Source organism: Theropithecus gelada, chromosome 8 (assembly GCF_003255815.1).
Source record: "Theropithecus gelada isolate Dixy chromosome 8, Tgel_1.0, whole genome shotgun sequence".
Taxonomy (NCBI): domain Eukaryota; kingdom Metazoa; phylum Chordata; class Mammalia; order Primates; family Cercopithecidae; genus Theropithecus; species Theropithecus gelada.
In genome coordinates this window covers 41,505,538-41,524,262 of record NC_037676.1, presented here as the reverse complement: position 1 = coordinate 41,524,262, position 18,725 = coordinate 41,505,538, and the positions used below count along the sequence as shown (strand labels likewise).

Genomic DNA, 18,725 nt, shown 5'->3' with positions numbered 1-18,725 from the left:
TTGAGACGGGGTTTTGCTTTTGTTGTCCAGGCTGGAGTTCAATGGCACTATCTTGACTCACTGCGACCTCCGCCTCCCGGGTTCAAGCGATTCTCCTGCCTTAGCCTCCCAGGTAGCTGGGATTACAGGCGCCCGCCACCACGCCCAGCTAAGTTTTGTATTTTTAGTAAAGACGGGGTTTCACCATGTTGGCTAGGCTGGTCTCGAACTCCAGACCTCAGGTGATCCGTCTGCCTTGGCCTCCCAAAATGCTGGGATTACAGGCGTGAGCCACAGCCACCGCTCCCAGCAAACGTGTACATTAAATACTTGTTTCTGCTTTTGTAAAATAAGAGTGTTGGCAATATAAAATGTTACCCATAGAGTAAATTAATGTGTTGTTTCAAGTTGGAATATGGCTTTAAAAATTCATAAAAGTACAATTAGTCCCTTTATTTAGGTGCTGAATAGTTTCCAAAGCCCTGTGTCTCTTATTTATCAAAGTCTCCATTATATAACATTGTCGCCCAGTGAACAGGCTATGCTAGGACATTGGAAAAAGGTAAATATTGAGAAAGCCCTAATGGTCCTTTGTTAAATGGCCCCCTCTTTCCATATTTAATTTCTAAGTGACATTCCTAATTAAGGGTAAACAAACATAATGAAACAAGACTAATTTTCTAATACCAAACTGAAAAAAAACAAAAAACAGTGGACTGGCTATTTGTTGATGAGTCTAGCGCAGTTTTACTGGGCATTTGAATGTTAAGGATGTTATTTACATTGTAGGTAGTTGTGAAAGATTTGTGTGTCTAAGTTTTTGGTTTGCCTTTAAATGTCTTGAATATATGCTTAGTATTGAGTCCAGTACTTTGTGCATTAATAGTAAGTTTTTGATTGGATTTAATTGAATAGTTTTGGCTTCCTTAATTTTATTTTGAAGATAGAATTTAATGATTTGTGTAGGCATAACAGTTCCAATTAACAATGATTCTGAGATGAGCGTAGGGTTTAACTTAACAGTTCACATTTTCTTGGGAGTTGAAAGGACTGGAGAGTTGGATGTGTGTCTTCTTTGTGATTAAAAAGCATGTGGAACTTAGCTATCAGAAGATTCTGGTGGTCCGTCTTTGGGAAGAGGAAAAGATTGAGAATGCTTTGCTAGTCAGTATTTACAAAAGGGTTTCTTTACTTAAAGTCATTTTCTTTGGGGAGGGGAGGAGTTGAGAGTTGTCATCAATGGAAGGATCTTAGAATGAAAAAGATGTACATGTTTTCTTTTGGAGTGAATTTGTGACTGGAGATGGGGTTTCATCGTGTTAGCCAGGATGGTCTCCATCTCCTGACCTCATGATCCGCCCGCCTCAGCCTCCCAAAGTGCTGGGATTACAGGTGTGAGCCACTGTGCCCGGCCTATGTGCTTTTTAAAGATGGCACTGATTTAGAATACAGTATATTACAGTACATGAAAAAATTTTGGAATTTCTGTATGGTTGTCACTGTTGGAAAGCCATAGTGAGTGTAATAACAGCATTGGCTCCTGTTCATAAGGTGTTTAAATGATGTGTTTCCTATGACAGGAAGACAAGCCTTTCTCATTCCTTCAAAATTTGGCTCTCAGATGGAGTGCCCTTTAAGCTCCCTGAATGCAGGGACTTCTTCTGTTTCACTCATTGTCTTTTCCCTGGGGCCTAGAACAGAACCTGGCAAACAGTGCTACGTAAACCTTTGTAGAATGAGCACGTTCCACTTTCCACTAGTGAAGATCCCACCTGCCTTTAGGTGCAGGGCCACTCCAGCCTCACTTTCTCTGCAATCTGCAGCCCACAATGACTCTCTGAACATTTACTGTGTATACCACACTCTGTGACAGTTAATCTTTTATAGCTTTATATTGATACATGAGTGTTTCATGTATTTTGTTTCCTCACCCAAAATATAAGCTCTTGAATGCTATGGGATGTCCTATTTTTGAGAATTGCCTTGGTATCCGGTATAATATATAATATTATATATTACATCTATAATGTTATATATTACATCTATAATATATATTATATATTACATATAATATAATATTACATCTATTTTATATAATATATATTACATCTATTATATATTATATATGTAATAATATTATATAGAATAGATGTAATATATATTATATATAGAGAGAGTAGGTTTATATTTACCTATTAAATGAATGTTACTGTGGGGAAACATCAAAGATATTCAAAATGGTAGGTAATAGTTAGGCAAACCTAGTGTACACATGTGAAACAGTACTAGAATTTGGAGCTAAATAAGAGTTAATACTTATGTTGTGCTTAAAATGTGAACCTCACAACAATCCTTTGAAGTAGGTACAATTATTTCCTCATTTTTCAGAGGAAGAAATGGAGACACAGCAAAGTAATTAAGTTTCTTGCTCAAGATCGTACCGGAAATCATAAGGAGGCAGTCTGGCTCCAGAGGCAGTGTGGTTTCTCTGGGGATATTTACTTTATACTTCGAAGGGAGATCTAAGCACTACTTTTGCAGCTGTAAGAGATGCTCTTTTAAAAATTTCAAAGTAGCGTAAGAGATTGCAGTGTCTCTAAACTGCAGAAGGAATGCTGGATTTTCTATAGAGAGGACATTGATAATGGAATGGTTAAGGGGACATTATATATTGAAATGACTGAAGATGGGGGAGAGAAACTGAAGTTTGAATCTCAAAGCTGAGGATTATAATTCTTTATAGATGCTGAATTCTAGAACAGTGATTCACTAGGACATAGGACAATGACTGCTTGTTACTAATTTAGTATCAAAAAACTTATGCCAAATAAAATAATATTGAATGACACTGGATATCTTACTGCATTTCTTTTTTTAAACGCTTACCAGATTTGATGCCCTAGCGGTAGTAATTTCCTATGACAATTTCCTTAATGTGGGTATTACTAAAGGTTTCCTATACACTTCTGTCCATTTGCTTTGTCTTTTTGTGAAAAAAAAAATTTTTTTTTTTTGAGACAGGTTCTCACTCTGTCGTCCGGGTTAGAGTGCAGTAGTGTGATCTCACTGCAGCCTCTGCCTCAAGCAATCCTCCCACCTCAGCCTCCAGAGTAGCTGGGGCTACAAGCACGCACCACTGTGCTCAACTAATTTTTAAATTTTGTGTAGAGATGAGGTCTCACTATACTGCCCAAGCCAGTCTTGAACTCCTGGGCTCAAACAACCCTCCTCCTCAGCGTCCCAAAATGCTGGGTACGTCAGTGAGCCATTGTGCCTGGCCTTTTTGTATAATTTATTTTTTTTTAGACAGGATCTGGCTTTGTCGCCCAGGCCGGAGTGCAGCAGCACCATCTCGCCTCACTGCAGCCTCCGCCTCCCGGGTTCAAGTGATTCTCCTGCCTCAGCCTTCTGAGTAGTTGTGATTACAGGCACTTGCCACCACACCAGCTAATTTTTGTATTTTTAATAGAAGACAGGGTTTCACCATGTTGGCCAGGCTGGTCTCAAACTCCTGACCTCAGGTGATCCACCCACCTTGGCCTCCTAAAGTGCTGGGATTACAGGTGTGAGCCACCATGCCCAGCTTTTTTGTAGAATCTTGATCCACTTTTTCAGGTTGTATTGAGCAATAGAGAACACTGTTGGGGTCAGGAGATCTCTTCAAACCAAGTAATACTGTGGTGGAAAAAAATGTAAAATTGCGTGGTTGATTTGGTGACACACCTGGAATAAAGTCAGTTTGAAGCTGTTTAGAATTAGATGAGGGCCTACAAATATCAGCAAGATGAAGAACAGTGGTATTTCTCTGAAAGCGTCAGTATGTCTCCCTTTTGTTGGGAGCTGACAGTATGATTTTGGGGGGCATTGGGCATCAACGGTCACTGAATCTAAATGGCTCCACAGATAGGGGAGTATATACATCACCATACCAGCTGTCCAAGAATCAGGAGGAAGTACCCTTGAATGAAGCATGGGCTGCAAGCCTGGTTAGCAGCCAGGGAGGACACACATACACGTTGCAGGTACAGTATTCTGTATTACACAGATTGTTTCCACTGGGAAGGCTGTTATGTCATTTATCTTGAGGGTAGCTTCAGAATTTGAGTCAGTGATGAAATGACGTGCTGCTTTCGTTATGCTCCTGTAAGAAGAACATTACATATTTTGGGATGGCCTGCGTAAAAGAAACTTGTGATAATGAATATTGACCTACACCTTGTGTTCTGTTTAAGTATCTGAGGAAGTAATTTGGAAAACTTGAATTAAAATAATCTATATTGAAGTTTTTATCCAATTTGCACGTTAGCCCTAATCTTCATTTCAGGCTCTTCCCTGAATGGAAAACTTTTAGGGAAAGAGAGAGTGATACACTGATTAATTTATTTTTAGCCTACAAAGCTAGGATAATTTAATGAAACCTCTACTAGCGCCATGTTATGAATTTTAGGGTTGGAGAGCTAGATTCTGGACATGATCTATTCTTTAACTAGGAATGTACAGCAGAATGACCCCGGGTTTATCCTGAAAGTAACACTTAACCCTTGAGATGCAGATTTGGTAGAGCTGCTGCCACAGGCCCTGGACATCAGTATTAAACCATCCTTAAGTGATTCTGGTGCCTCTTCTCCCGTAAGAAAAACCAGTCCTGTATTTTATATTTAAGAAGACCTGGGCAAACAAATGACTTGCCTAGATTTGGTTCAGTGGTACGAAGATTTAATCACCAGATAATACAGTTTCAGAATCCTATGGCTGGAAGAAGTTTACCAAGTCATCAATTCAGTAGTTCATCTTACAGTGGATTGTAAACCATGCTTGTCAATTATTTGCAGTACTTTTATTGTATACCCTGTGATGCCCTTTTAAGTTTTTCTGAAAATATTATATACTTAAAACTGAAGTAAAACATTAAAATTTCTTATTAGATTTATTTTTCAGTCTTAGCTGAAATATAATATTGTATGAAAATTTGCACTGCATTATTAGTTTTTTTTTTTTTTAATCTAGTTGATTTTCAACTTTTCTTTTTTAAAGGCATCTCCTTGGAAACAATGCCATCTTTGAATGTGAGAGATAAACCTAGTTTCAGCATATCTGCAGCAGAGACCAGTGCATCAGGCTTATTCCCACAGGAAGCCGCCTAAAGCCTGTGGCGCGGCAACCATTTCCAGGACTAAATAATAATGTGTCAGATGCCTGTGAGTGGACTGCCTGGCCAAATGACTCATGAAGATATTCACGGAAGAATAGTCAAAAAACAAAGAAAAGGCACATTATAGAAGCACCTTCAATTCCATCGAGGATTTTTGAGCAGCTAAAGAAGAAAGTTCTGAAAATATGAGTGACAGTTCTCCAGCATGTTTTTTTAGTTGTTTCTTACATTATCTTTGTTAACCCATCCGCTTTTGTGTATAATATTTGAGTTATTTTCCACTACTGCAATGGCTAATAATTTACTTAGGCTCAGAGTTTTACTCTGTATGGGCAGAAACACAGGAGGTACCAACAGTGGGAGAACAAATAGGAACAGTTCACTGGGATGTTGGTCCCCAGAAATTGGCTTTTATTGAATAATTCCTAAAGGGTGTGGTGTGCTGAATTGCTTTTTCATGGTGATGTGCTGCTGCTTGTTCATACCCATATGACTTTAATTTCACCTTCCTTTATCTACTCCCAGCCTCGGTATATGCCTACTTTTTTTGGAATAATTTTTGGCACTAAAGATCTGATTACCATATTTTTTCAATTTAAAAATTATATCTTCACAAATAGACCTTTGGTATAGTTGCATTTTACCCTAGGTTATTTTCTAGGATCAAGAATAGAACAATTTCTGTTCTTTCCAGCATTATTCTTTACTAATCATATGTTCTTGTTCAGTGTTTTGTTGTTCTCATATTCTAGGTGAAAATGAAGGGTAATCTCTATGTTCTATTTTCAGTTTTCTGGGAGATCAGAAAAACATGGGTAATAGAAGTGTATGGAAAATTTACAAGGTCTCTTAACCATTGTGTTAAACTTGCATTAAGCTTCTTTTTTAACAATATTGATGTCAGTGTTACCTCTTCTTTCCTTTTTATTTATTTATTTATAGACAAGAGTCTCATTCTGTCTCCCAGACTGGTTGGAGTGTGATGATGCAATCATGGCTTACTGCAACCTCTGCCTCCCAGGTACAAGTAATTCTCGTGCCTTGGGCTCACGAGTAGCTGGGATATTTAGTAGAGACCAGGCTTCACCATATTGGCTAGGTTGGTCTTGAACTCCCAACCTGAGGTGATCCACCCACCTCAGCCTCCCAAAGTGTTGGGATTACAGGCGTGAACCACCATGCCCGGCCCCTTTTGTTGTTTTGAGGGGCAGGCAGTAAGAAGCAGGGATTTCTTCAAATGCTAGTAAGCACAAAGAGAGAGAGGAAGAAGTTTTTGTAATTAACGAATGAACAGGGCCAGGCATGGTGGCGTGAGACGCCAAGGTGGGCGGATCACAAGGTCAGGAGTTCGAGACCAGCCTGAGCAACATGGTGAAACCCTGCCTCTACTAGAAATACAAAAATTAGCCAGGCATGGTGGTACACGCCTGTAATCCCAGCTAGTCAGGAGGCTGAGGCAGGAGAATCGCTTGAACCTGGGAGGTGGAGGTTGTAGTGAGCTGAGATCACGCCACTGCACTCCAGCTGGGCGACAGAGCGAGACCCTGTCTCAAAAAAAAAAAAAATAGTCGATCATTAAGGCCATTAATGTGCATGGACAGTTTTTTTGAGATGGAGTCTTACCCTGTTGCCCAGGCTGGAGTGTGGTGACTCAGTCTCGGTAAATATAAACCTGCTCTGCAACCTCCACCTCCTGGGCTCAAGCGATTCTCGTGCTTCAGCCTCCCAAGTAGCTGGGATCACAGGCATGCACCACCACGCCCAGCTAATTTTTGTATTTTTAGTAGAGATGGGGTTTTACCATGTTGGCCAGGCTGGTCTTGAACTCCTGGCCTCAAGTGATGCGCCTGCCTCACCCTCCCAAAGTGCTAGGATTATAGGTGTGAGCCACTGCAGCTGGCCTAATAGACACATTTTTAGTAAGTAGTTTGTTGATTAGAATGAACAGCACTTGCCATGTCGTTGTTTTTAGCTATTATGGCTAAGTCAACCTCATCAACATTTTTTTCTTCTGTAAATTGAGGACAATTTTTACTTTTATGAATGAAGTCTTACCCAGCAGGGAGAAGTATAAACAAAGAAACATATTTTTAATTTAATGAAGCAAAATTCCATACATCATTTTTAAAATAGTGTTTCTTTCCCTGATAGGCCTCTTCTGCATCATTCTTTTAGCTTCCTTTTGCCCTGTTTATCACTTGGTCCCACTTTTATATTTTTCCTCTTCAGTCCAGAATTTCTTGTTTAGTTTCTTGTATTTTGCCTACTCCCTCCCTTCTCCATGATTCAGCCTAGTCTTTCCGCCCTCTCTGGATTTGGGTGTGCCTCCTTCCTGTGGGCCACCTCATCTTTTGCTGCTGTTAGCCCTCCTGCCTGCTCACCTGCCGCTTCACCCTCGCCTGTGGTCCTCTCGCATACCACTCAGCCCGGTCAGTCCTGCTCCGTTCTCCACTGCTTCGGTCTCCCATGTGTTTTTATCTAGCTCTGGTCCCTTCTCGTCTCCACATTTATTTTGTTTTCTTTCTGTGCTTGTTAGTCCTTGTGCACTTGGTCCGTGAGCTCTTTTTCTATTAATAGGTATTACTAGATGGATTTGTTGTCTGCCTTTACATAGAACACACATCCTTAATGTGCATTTCCTGGGTAGCCGGGATGAATCAATTTTTATTAACTTTCCTTCCAACATTGAGCTTCCTGTGTTTTCTGCTTCTAAGAATTAGATTAGTATTCTAGAAGACTAATACAACTTTAAAGACAGTCAAGATAGTCATACGCTACCATTTCAGCCCTTTATTCTAGAGTTTGTGACATTCTCACTCCCTTAAGAGATTAAAGAACACCCAAAGCAAGTTTGGGGTGGAGGTGGGGAAGGGCAGGAAGAGAAAGGTAAGTGCTATAAAAGGACTTATTGTTAATTTCTAGAAATTGGACTGAAATCTGAAAGCAGAAGCCTTAACATTTTTTAGATAGAAGATCCCTAAAAAGAATAAAAAGTATCTGTACTTCTGTTAACTAGTTTTAGTATTGGGTCATTTGTAGTTTACATTCTCCTTTAAGTTTTAAGACCTTCAGTGTTTAACGAAGCAGAGACTGACCAGGCACAGTGGCTCACACCTGTAATCCCAGCACTTTGGGAGGCCAAGGTGGGCGGATCACAAGGTCAGGAGATTGAAACCATCCTGGCCAACATGGTGAAACCCCGTCTCTACTAAAAATACAAAAAAAAATTAGCTGGGCCTATGGCGGGCACCTGTAGTGCCAGCTACTGGGGAGACTGAGGCAGGCGAATCGCTTGAACCCGGGAGGTGGAGGTTGCAGTGAGCTGAGATCACACCATTGCACTCCAGCCTGGGTGACAACGAGACTCAAAAAAAAAAAAAATAATAAAATAAATAGAGACTTAATCTTGTAAATACTCATTTTATTTTTGAGAGGCTCGATGTCTCCTTAAATATTAACCTGTGGCATTTTGTAATTATACTGTAATAGTGTCAGAATGCCATTAACAACCAACCCTTTTCGTTTCTTGTGTGGGAAAGCTTATAAATTATGTGGTCTTGCCCCTCTGGATCCTGTAGTTGTAGCATAGTGAAAATGGAGCTTTTGGTAAAACTTTGTATTATGCTGTCGACTCACATTGTCTCATATTTTTCTTTTATACTTCTGTATTCTATGAATATGGTGCTGTCCTGTCATTGAATTATTATAATGTATGTGAACTGCTGGAGGTAGACTGATGTGAGTACAGTTCTTCAACTTAAAAACCCTTATATAGCACATTTGTGGTGTTTAAGATATAAGAATAGCCCTACAAAGAGGGGATGATTGTATTGAATATTTTTTCTGCTGAGCCTGCCTTAATTGTGAGGGTGGTGGTTTGGGTATCTTGGAGCTAAAAGAATGGCTAAGAGTCCACTAATGGTCCTGTAGTGTTTACCATCCCTGAGCAGTTAGTAAACAATGGTCACAAAGCCACAGTGAGGCTACTAACAAGGAACTTACGTCGATGTGCCAGGTCTGGCCTGTGTTCTGGAACTATAGAGATGAATAAGGTATGGTCCTTTCTCTCTGGAGGGTCACAATTGAATAGGGAATATTAATACATGAATGATTGCAGTACAGTGTGGCAAATGCTAAAATATATGCATGTAGCAGCTATTACAGGAGAACTGATTAATAGGGAGAGTCTGGCCGGGCTCGGTGGCTCACGCCTGTAATCCCAGCACTTTGGGAGGCCTAGGCGGGCAGATCACTTGAGGTCAGGAGTTTGAGACCAGCCTGCCCAACATGGTATAAACCCTGTCTCTACTAAAAATACAAAGAAAATTAGCCAGGCGTGGTGGCGGGAATCTGTAATCCCAGCTACTGGGGAGGCTGAGGCAGGAGAATTCCTTGAACCTGGGAGGCGGAGGTTGCAGTGAGCTGAGATCATGCCACTGCACTTCAGCCTGGGCGACAAAATAAGACTGTCTCAAATACAAAACGAAAAAAACTAACCATATTACTTTATAGTCTGTCCCCTCAGACTATAGTTTTTTAACTTAAAAAAACCCCTTTTTTTAGTTAAAAGAAGTTTATTTAGCCTGATCAGTTTACCAGATGTCTTTTTCAGTGACTTTTGTCTCTTCCATAAATCCATTCTCAAAATTTGCAACAGTTGAGCATATTTGACCAAAATGTGCCACAGGCTTCTGAAGCCTATTCAAGAAGAAGCATGTCAGCATTATTGGAGTAGGTCTTCGCGATGACTGCTTTTGGGAAGATTGGAGTAAAATTTATGGATACAGAAGTTTTGGAGTATGTTGGGAAATTACTAAGTCTTTTTATAGTTGTAATCCCAACACTGGATTATATATATTTAATACCAACCTGAGTATATTTCCTGAATAATATCTTTTTTGGAGACTTGGACAAAGTTAACTTTTTTGCTTTTTTAAAAGGTGCTGCTTAAACTAACTTCCTTTAACAGAACCAGACTAAACAATCTGCATTTCTAATGTAGAAAAAATATGGCACAGTGATTTGATATTTTGTTTATGGTTTATTATCTTCCTAAATTATCGGTTCTTTAAAATATGGGTCTCTGGCCTGTATACCATCTGATAAATTAGGTTGGGTAAATTTTTCACCTGAAAAAATTCATTCTTCTGACCCAGGTTGTATGGCTTGGAAAAAAAAAAAAAAAATCACATATTCATTGCATGATTAAACTTGTCCATTAGATTGTGATTTTGCACGTTATAAGGATTGTAACTGGGGTAATTTTAAAATGTTGGTATTTGGATAGAACTACCAGCCCAGGATTTTGATAAAAATCAAAATATATATTGTATCTAAAGTTTCTTTTTAAAAAGTTATTATTTCACTTATAATCAAAAGGTTTAAATAAGTTTAGTGTATATTTTATGATTATTATTATTTTGTATCTATTCAGAGATAGGAAAACTGCATTCCCATAGAAAGGGAGACATGGTGCATTAATATTCCAAAGCTTAGTTTAAGCTGGTGATGATTAGAAAAGTGGCTTTCATTTGTGTTCTCTAGAAGATTCTCAGTAGTCCTGTGGGCATGTGAACAACAGCATGTATAATCTCCATAATGAATGTCTTGTTAGCAGAAATGTCTGAGGCATTGCTGAGATGTAGAATGAGCTGAGGTACTGTTTTTGTCTTTCATGGCTCCCTATTATGTTTTTTGAGAAACTGAGCTTTTCCTGACAGTGTTTAGTTTTTCTTGGATATTAATGCTATTAATAGTAACAGTTTCCATTATGGAGCCTTAGTAGGTTCTTGACATACATTAACCCATTGCTATTACTTATGTAATTTTCTAATAAAACTTGATATGATAAAATATATTTTCTGTAATATACTCATAGAATATATGGTTATAAGTAAATAAATAGATGTTGGGGGAGTCCCCCAGATTGGTTGTATTACATTTTTTTTATTCTTTTAATTTTAAAATTTCTTATTTATTACATTTTAAAAAATGAGGAAATGGGCCAGGTGAGGTAGCTCACACATGTAATTCCAGTGCTTTCAGAGGCCAAGGCAGGAGGATCACTGAGCCTTGGAGTTCGAGAGTAGCCTAGTTAACATAGCAAGACTCCATCTCTTCAAAAAAAATGTAGCTGGGTATGGTGGCATGTGCCTGTAGTCCCATCTGCTTGGGAAGGTGAAGTGGAAGGATTGCTTGAGCCAAAGAGTTTGTGGTTATGGTGAGGTATGATCATGCCACTGCACTCCGGCCTGTGTGACAGGGGTAAGATCCTGTCTCAAAATAATAATAATAATAATAATAATAATAGGCCGGGCTCAGTGGCTCACACCTGTAATCCCAGCACTTTGGGAGGCCAAGGGCGGGGGATCACCTGAGATCAGGAGTTCGAGACCAGCCTGACCGACATGGAGAAACCCCGTCTCTACTAAAAATACAAAAATTAGTCGGGCATGGTGGTGCATGCCTGTAATCCCAGCTACTCAGGAGGCTGAGGCAGGAGACTCGCTTGAACCTGGGAGGCAGAGGTCACGGTGAGCCGAGGTCGCGGTGAGCCGAGATCGCACCACCACACTCCAGCCTGGGTGACGAGCGAAACTCCATCTCAACAAAAATTAACAAAAAATAAATAAAGGGGACTTTGAGGGAGGATATGATGGAATTGCCCAAGATTGTGCAGAAAGTAAATGATTAAACCAGGGTTTTAATCTAAGTCTGATTAAATCCTGTGCTTTCAACCAGTTTTCTGTACTGCCTTTTCAAATATTTCCCCTTGAAAAAGTAAAATTTGGCTGTTTTTTAAATGCATATTTTTTTCTTTTTGTGTTTTTGTTTTTGTTTTTGTTTTTGAGACGGCGTCTCGCTCTGTCACCCAGGTTGGAGTGCAGTGGCACAGTCTCTGCTCACTGCAACCTCCGCCTCCTGGGTTCACACCATTCTCCTGCCTCAACGCCATTCTCCTGCCTCAGCCTCCCAAGTAGCTGGGACTAAAGGCGCCCGCCACCACACGCGGCTAATATTTTTGTATTTTTAGTAGAGACGGGGTTTCGCCGTGTTAGCCAGGATGGTCTCGATCTCCTGACCTCATAATCTACTCGCCTCGGCCTCACAAAGTGCTGGGATTACAGGCATGAGCCTCTGCGCCCTGCCATATAAATGCACATTCTTTTGAGCTAAGGAGTACTCTATCAACCCTGTGGTATACTCCTGTTTTTTTCCCCAAAATAACATATCTTTGTTCCCGGTTGTAGAAGTAATGAGGTTCATTGTTAAGTGTAATCAGTGCTTAGTGGTAATAGAAAATCATGTAATACAGAAAGCTGTAAAGAAGAGAGTGGTGAAAATGACTAGTAATTCTACCACCCAGAGGTTAACATTTTGATGTATGGTCTCGCTGACTTTTTGGTGTATAAACACATACACATAATGTTTTAAAAATACAAATAGATTTATAACAGGCATGTTGTTTATAATTCTAATTTCATTTATTATATTTTGGCCATTATTCTATGTCATTATACATTTATATCTTCATTTAAATTTTTTTCCTCCTTTTTTTTTTTTTTTTTTTTTTTGAGATGGAGTTTCGCTCTTGTTGCCCAAGCTGGAGTGCAATGGCATGATCTCGGCTCACGCAACCTCCACCTCCTGGGTTCAAGCGATTCTCCTGTTTTAGCTCCTGAGTAGCTAGGATTACAGGTATGCGCCACAACGCCTGGCTAATTTTGTATTTTTAGTAGAGATGGGGTTTCTCCATGTTGGTCAGGCTGGCCTTGAACTCCCGACCTCAGGTGATCCGCCTGCCTCGGCCCCCCAAAGTGCTGGGATTACAGGTGTGAGCCACTGGGCACCCGGCCTTTTCCCCATTTTTAAAAATAAACTGTTTTTAAGAAAAGTTTTAAATTTACAGAAAAGTTGCAAAGATTAATAGAGAGAGCTCCTGTATACTGCACATCTAGTTTCTTTTTTCTTTTGTTTTTTTGAAATGGAATCTTGCTCTGTCCCTCAGGCTGGAGTGCCATGGCACGATCTTGGCTCACCGCAACCTTAGCCTCCCCAGTAACTGAGATTACAGACACGCCCCAGCACACCTGGCTAGTTTTTATATTTTTAGTAGCCACGGGGTTTCACCATGTTGGCCAGCCTGGTCTCGCACTCCCGACCTCGTGATCCACCAGCCTCTGCCTCCCAAAGTGCTGGGATTACAGGCGTAAGCCACCACTCCCGGCCCGCCTTTTTTTTTTTTTTTTTTTTTTTGTGTGTGTGTGTGTGTGTGTGTGAGAGACAGGCTCTTGCTCTGTCACTTAGACTGGAGTGCAGTGGTAGGAACTCAGCTAACTGCAGCCTCAATTCTCAGGCTCAACCAGTCCTTCCACCTCAGCTTCCCAAGTAGCTGGTACTACAGGCGGACACCACCATGCATGGCAAATTTTTCTATTTTTTTGTAAAGGTGTGGTCCTGCTATGTTGCTCAGTCAGTTCTCAAACTCTGGGACTTACGTGATCCACCCACCGTGACCCCCCAAAGTGCTGAGACTCCAGGTGGAAGCCAGTGCGCCTGTTGTCAGTTTCTCCTATTGTTAATATTTTACATTCATGTCATACATATGCTAAAATTAATGAACCAATATCAATACATTATTATTATCAAAATGTCATACTTTATTCAGATTTCAGTCATTGACTGTGACAGTTTCTGAGGCTTCTTTTTTTTTAATGACCTTGACAGTTTTCAGTCAGATATTTTGTAGAATGTTGCTCAGTTGAGATTCGTTTGTTGTTTTTCTCATGGTTATGCTGGGGTTAGGAGTTTCAGGGAGGGAGAGGCAGCAGGCTGTTTTCATCACATCATTTCAGAGATATATACAGTCAACATGACTCATCAGTGTTGATGTTGACCTTAGTCAGTCTGCTGGGGTCGTGTTTGCCCGGTTTCTCCACTGCAGAGTTTACCTGTTTCTCCTCCTTATGTGTTTCTGTGCTTCCCTTTTGGGAAGGCAGCCCACGCATCAGGAGTGGGAAGTTATGCCTACCTCCTTGAGGGCAGAATATCTATGTAGATGATTTGGAGTTCTGTACAGGAGCTGTATCTGTCTCCTCCATTTCTTTATTCAACATTTATATCTGTATATACTAGTGAATATACCCTGGGTTAGAATCCAATGCTGCTTTATTTATTGCTCATATTGTTCTAGCTTTTGTTATTGGGAGCTATTTCAGTTGGTTCCTGTGCCCCCTTGCCATATCCTATCATCGTGGGTTTATGTCTTAATTTTTTAAATATCTGCATGGTACCCCATTGTAAGAATGTACTCTACTATAATTTAACCAATCCCTTATTGATGGTAATTTAGGTATCAGATCAGTTGTAAACAATACTGTGATAAGCAGTCTTCAGAAGACATTTATGAAAATGTTCATGTATTCAGAAAGGTCTGCCCATTTTACTTTTTTTTTTTTTTTTAGACGGAGTCTTGCTCTGTTGCCTAGGATGGAGTGCAGTGGTGCGATCTTGGCTCACTGCAACCTCCACCTCCCAGGTGTAAGCAATTCTCCTGCCTCAGCCTCTTGAGTAGTTGGGATTACAGGTGCTCTCCACCATGCCCAGCTAATTTTTATATTTGTGTTAGAGACGGGGTTTCACCATGTTGGTCAGACTGGTCTCAAACTTCCGACCTCAAGCGATCCACCCACCTCGCTCTCCCAAAGTGCTGGGATGATAGGGGTGAGCCACCATGCCCAGCCATTTTACATTTTATGTGATATGTGACTCTTAACAATACCTAAGCAGATTTCAGAGGCGTGAGCATTCTCACAAAAAATAGAGGCGTATCTGTCACCAGAGTTGCCTTTCTTCCTTTTTCTGTGTTTTCTTTAGTGAGGGGGTGATGGTGGGTGTGGCACCAACAGTCCTAAAGAGCTGCTTTGAGATCACACTTTTCTGAGACACCTATGCCTTCTCACTATAGAGTCAGCTACTGTAGACAGCTAACAAAAGATGAGTTAAAACTCAATTCAGGAAAAAACAAACAGCATTCTCAGAGTAAAAATATTAGACCTGGAAGCAACCTTAGAAATCATCATGCCTCAACCATGGGTTTTAGAAACAGGAAACTTTTTATTAGGTGAGATGGTTTGCCTGGAATTATGCATTAGCAAAAACATTTAAGAATCTGGATTTCTGCCTAAGTCTCAGAATTTCTTGTTACATGGGTATATTTTATTTTATTTTATTTTTATTTATTTATTTATTTATTTGAGATGGAGTTTTGCTCTTGTTGCCCAGGCTGGAGTGCAATGGTGCAATCTCGGCTCACTGCAACCTCCCGGGTTCAGGCGATTCTCCTGCCTCAGCCTCCCAAGTGGCTGGGATTACAGGCGCTTGCCACCACAGCTGGCTCATTTTTGTATTTTTAGTAGAGACAAGGTTTCGCCATGTTGGCCAGGCTGGTCTCAAACTCCTGACCTTGTTTTATGCCCGCCTTGGCCTCCCAAAGTGCTGGGATTACAGGAGTGAGCCACAGTGCCCAGCCTGCATGGATATATTTTATATCTCATGCAAGGATATACACAATTTTTTATGTTGGAAATTTTTAAACATAAAGAAGACAAAATAGTGTAATTAATCATGTCCCCACCCCCCAGCTTTATCAATTTGTGGCCAATCATGTTAAAACTTCTACCTACTCCCCCCATTACCATGTTACTTTGAAGTAAATCCCACATATTAAATCACTATAAATATTTCAATATATTCAAAAGGAAAAAACTTTTTTCAAAGCATAACCATAATACCATTTTCATACCTTAAAAGCATTTCTACTTAAGAATATTTAGTTGTAAAAATTTCCAGAAGTTGTGTTTATCATGAATTAAAATGTGGCTTTAGTGAAAATACAGTTCCTTGGTATACCCTCCCAGCAATTAGGGAGAGATTCTGTCCACCAGCAGAATGGCCTGGGTTACAGCTTTTATCAAAATCTGCTGTCTGAGGGTCTTAGTTGGAATAAATAAATTAATCTCCTATTTGAGTTCTTCCGAGACCGAAAGATTGATAATGACTGTATGGCCCATCTCTCCTGACTATATATTGTTGCTTTTTTACCTTAATTAACTCTTAAGCTTTGTCCGTGAGGAAGAAATTCCAAGGACATATCACAAGAAGAATTATTTTTCAGATTTCGCCACTAGCCGAAGCCACGGATGGGAATGTGGCAGTGGAGCTGTTCCACTCTGATCTTCTGTGAGGGATTTCTGAAGGTCAAGTAAGATTCTTACGTGTAATTTCCTGCATTGGGACTTTACAGATCTTCTAAGAAAACCAACATGTTGATTTTGCATTTGTTTTTAAGAAGATGACTTCAGAGGAAAGAATACCCTTGATATCAGAGATGAACCTAAAGGCAGAATGGACAGTGATTATTCTGTTTTCTTCAATCAGCACATTAATTGGATTACTTGACTGTTTATGACTTAAAAGGATGATTACTACTCTCGATGTTTTAAATATTGCCTTTTCCTGGGGTTTCACTTGATCTTTAAAATTAAGTGAGCTACTAGTCCTGTCTCAAAAGCTTTACAACCAGAACAGCAAATTTCCTTTTAAATACCCATTTACTTGCATTGAATGTATGCTATAATTGCCTCTGTCTGTTCACATACTGTTAAAATATACAACTTAAATGTCTAAATTGGAGATTAGGTGAAAAAGGCAGAAATTTTCCTCTTGCTTTTTCTAAGAAAGATGAAAACAATCTTAACTGCATGATTTTATTTAAAACTTTTATTGGAAATATTCATTTGCTAGCCAGTATTGTTCATTATACACAGATTTGTGTTTTACTCTAACCTAAGGTTGGAAAAGTCCAACCTTTTGAATGTCAAAACCTTTTGCTTTTGACAACATTGCTGACTTTCCTTTTCCCTGTTTTCTTTCTTGAACAGGCTTTGTTATACTTGATTAGCTTTTTCCCTCCCATTTTGAGCACCCTCTTTGTATTATTTATGAATTTTAGCTTTTATCTATTTATTTCCATTCAGTGGATACCTTTTGAAAAGGAGAAATCAATGCTAGTTTTCTTTTTGTTTGTGAGTAAAATTTGAAAGATTAATAAAAATAGCCACAGTTTCAAATATATCCCTGGTCAAGTGTATTCAGTTATTATAGGCTGAAGTATAATATGGATTTGAGGTTCTTGGGAGACAGTGTTCAGCCTGCATGCTGTATGTGAATTATGGGCATATTTAAGATTCAGTTCTATAGCATTTTTACCTACTCTATCTATTCTAAGCTACTTTTTTTTTTTTTGAGACAGAGTCTTGCTCTGTGGGCCAGGCTGGAGTGCAGTGGCGCGATCTCGGCTCAATGACCTCTGCCTCCCGGGTTCAAGCGATTCTCCTGTTTCAGCCTATGCACAGCTGGGACTACAGGCATGCGCCACCACGCCCAGCTAATTTTTGTATTTTTAGTAGAAACTGGGTTTCACCATATTGGCCAGACTGGTCTCGAACTCCTGACCTCATGATCCGCCGGCCTTGGCCTCTCAAAGTGCTGGGATTACAGGCATTAGCCACTGCGCCTAGCCTATAAGCTACTTTTAAACCCCCTTTTTGCTGGGTGCAGTGGTGCATGCCCACAGTCCCAGCACTTTCTTTTTTTTTTTTTTTTTTTTTTTTTTTTTTGAGACGGAGTCTGGCTCTGTCGCCCAGCCTGGAGTGCAGTGGCCGGATCTCAGCTCACTGCAAGCTCCGCCTCCCGGGTTTACGCCATTCTCCTGCCTCAGCCTCCCGAGTAGCTGGGACTACAGGCGCCCGCCACCTCGCCCGGCTAGTTTTTTTGTATTTTTTAGTAGAGACGGGGTTTCACCGTGTTAGCCAGGATGGTCTCGATCTCCTGACCTCGTGATCCGCCCGTCTCAGCCTCCCAAAGTGCTGGGATTACAGGCTTGAGCCACCGCGCCCGGCCCCAGCACTTTCAGAGGCCAAAGTGGGAGAATTGCTTGAGGCCAGGAGTTCAAGACTAACCTCGGCAACATAGCGAGACTCCTATCCCTACACATTTTTTTTTTTTTTATTAGCCAGGTGGTGCATACCTACAGTCATAGCTACTTAGGAGGTTGAGGCAGGAGGCTCGCCTGGGCCCAGGAATTCAAAGGTGTAGTGAGCTATGCTCGCACCACCACACTCCAGCCTGGGTGACAGAACAAGTCTCTAAAGAGAGAAAAAGAGAAGAACCCTTTTTGCTACAATAATACCTTTTTTTTTTTGAGATGGAGTCCCACTCTGTCACCCAGACTGGAGTGCAGTGACAACCGATCTCGGCTCACTGCAACCTCCGCCTCCCAGGTTCAAGTGATTCTCCTGTCTCAGCCTCCCAAGTAGCTGGGATTACAGGCACCTGCCACCACACCCGGCTGGTTTTTGTATTTTTAGTGGAGACAGGGTTTCACCGTGTTGGCCAGGCTGGTCTCGAACTGCTGACCTAAGGTAATCCGCCCACCTTGGTCTCCCAAAGTGGTGGGATTACAGGCATGAGCCACCATGCCCAGCCAGTAGTGCTTTGTCTTAATCCTTTTTGCTTTGAAATTGTATTACTT

At 40.5% G+C, this 18,725-nt stretch overlaps 1 protein-coding gene across 3 annotated transcripts in view; it reads left to right on the top strand.

The window, feature by feature from the left end:
• SLC20A2 (solute carrier family 20 member 2) overlaps nucleotides 1–18,725 on the top strand; it is a 127,758-nt gene that overhangs the window by 1,926 nt on the left and 107,107 nt on the right. The gene's annotated exons all lie outside the window — the stretch shown is intronic.